General features: G+C 25.4%; 1 long non-coding RNA gene across 1 annotated transcript; it reads left to right on the top strand.

Moving 5' to 3' along the window:
* Positions 1 to 1,572: 1,572 nt before the first annotated feature.
* Positions 1,573 to 2,120, top strand: LOC107883394. Its single transcript, XR_001679253.2, has 3 exons — positions 1,573 to 1,695; positions 1,798 to 1,882; positions 1,969 to 2,120. It is a non-coding gene; the product is annotated as an uncharacterized LOC107883394 (long non-coding RNA).
* Positions 2,121 to 2,126: the final 6 nt, after the last annotated feature.

The following is a 2,126-nucleotide window of genomic DNA, read 5'->3' as shown; positions in this document are numbered from 1 at the left end:
AAGTTTAATGTGTACCTATTCATTATTTCAATGATGTCTGATATTTTATTTAAATACAATTAATAGCTCATTACTGTGACTGTAAAAATACAAAAAACTAAAATTATATAGTTGACCTGTTTGGTATACCTATTGCATAACTAAATAATAATTGATTATATTGTTCCATGTTAGCAAAAATCAAATACTCTAGTATTTGTAATAAATTATTATTGTTATCTTGCAGCTTAAAAATTAGTAATTATTTGTTTATGATATATAAAAATATTTAATAGCAATTACTAATTTTAGTCCAAAAAATGTTTTTTAATTATAAATGGTTTTTTCCTGAATTGTATACTCTTATGGTTATAAGTGTTACTGTGTTGGAATATATATTTGCTAATTTTTTATAATTTATTATGTTTTAATTCCTATGATTAATTTTGTATTAATTTTCTTTTTACTGTTAACTGTTCTGGATTAATAATTAACACGTGCGGTTGATTAAAAGGTTGATGTTATTCTTGTACTTGATCAAGAACGATTATTTTATAATGAACTAGTGAGAACTAGGAAGGCTGCAAGAAAAAATAATATAAATAGCTCTGCCTAATAAAACAAAATTTGTTAAGCTTAGGTCAACAAACCAATTCCCTGAAACACATATTATTATTGCATTTGCTTCTTTTTTTTTTTATATATTCAACATTACATTTCTAAAATATCTGTGAAAGATTTGAATTTGTGACCCACTTAGTCATTTCTTCGATAAAATACCATGGTCAAGAGTCAATACTCATTGGAAAATTCAGAAAATTTTATGTTTTTGGTAAGCCCCCCATATTATTAAGATAAAAATGCACGTTTGTTGGCAATTGTAGATGGCCTTTTTATGCCTTAAGCTTTGTTGGGCTGACCTAATTAAACTATTTGTCTTGTAGAGTGCAAAATTGTCTTAAAATACAGTGTTCACCCACGGTAATCACAAGAAGACTATTGTTATTTGTTATTGCAGTGAAACTTTTCTAATAAGGATTCTCTTTAATACAGAAACCTTTAAAAAATAATGAAGTTACCCATTATTCTTGGTCCTGGCATACAGTATAGTATAAATATTTAGCTCTGTCAAACAAAAGCAACGAAAGTGAATATTTGAGTGTATGTCTCAATAAAAGCTGTCTTCGACAAGTTTTACTTCTTTTTTTCTTTAATGTATTAAATGTAAATTTATTTGTATAAGTATACAACACTTTTTAGAGCACGGTTAAAACTTATTTTATAAAAATAAAAAGCTGCATATTGTCATATTCATTATAATTCATAAATAATGTAACAATTAATTTAAAAACATTTTATACCAACAGTAATGTTATTATTTTCTAAAGTTTTTAATTAAAACAAAAATTAATTTAGTTTAATAATAGTCATGTTGTAAAATTTTAATTAACTAATATTGACTGTGTATTAAAAATTAGGTAAATTATAAAATATGTACAGTGTACACAGTTAAAAATAAAACATTTTATTATACAGTAAAATTAAATTATTATGTATTATTATAAATTTGATTTGTTTTATAATTAGGTAGTTGAAAGGAGTAATAAGTTTATATTGGAAGGTAGAGAATTGGAGCACCATCAATCCCAAATACATTGATGCCAGTAGATATGCAAAAAAACTGATTTTGAGACAAACTTGAACCTGTTACTCCAGGTAAATATAAAAAACACTTAGTGTGTTGCTTATTATATTATTTAATAAAAATACTTTTTCATTAAGATTATTTTTTAAAAATATGTTTACAATTTTTTACAGGGCCAAATATGCTGCATCACGTGTTAACTGTGTATTTCAATACAATGGTAGAAGAAGACGTTAGGAATAGTGTTGCTGGTTTTGTGTGTGTATAAGTATTGTTTAGAATCATTCAATATAACAACATTTTGATGCACATCCATTTTAATACATTTTTTTTTATTTCTCTAGAACAAATGTTGACACCTCACTACAAATGTTAACTCTATTGCAACCTCTGCCTGAAACAATTTACCTCATGTCAGATGTACAGTTCATGGACAACAATGCTTTAAACTGTGTGTTTGAAAAAAGACAGAAAAAATATTTTGTGTGTTAAGTAGATACTG

The sequence above is a fragment of the Acyrthosiphon pisum genome, unplaced genomic scaffold (assembly GCF_005508785.2).
Source record: "Acyrthosiphon pisum isolate AL4f unplaced genomic scaffold, pea_aphid_22Mar2018_4r6ur Scaffold_21483;HRSCAF=24092, whole genome shotgun sequence".
In the NCBI taxonomy this organism is placed as follows: Eukaryota; Metazoa; Arthropoda; class Insecta; order Hemiptera; family Aphididae; genus Acyrthosiphon; species Acyrthosiphon pisum.
This window is presented reverse-complemented; position numbering and strand designations above follow the sequence as displayed.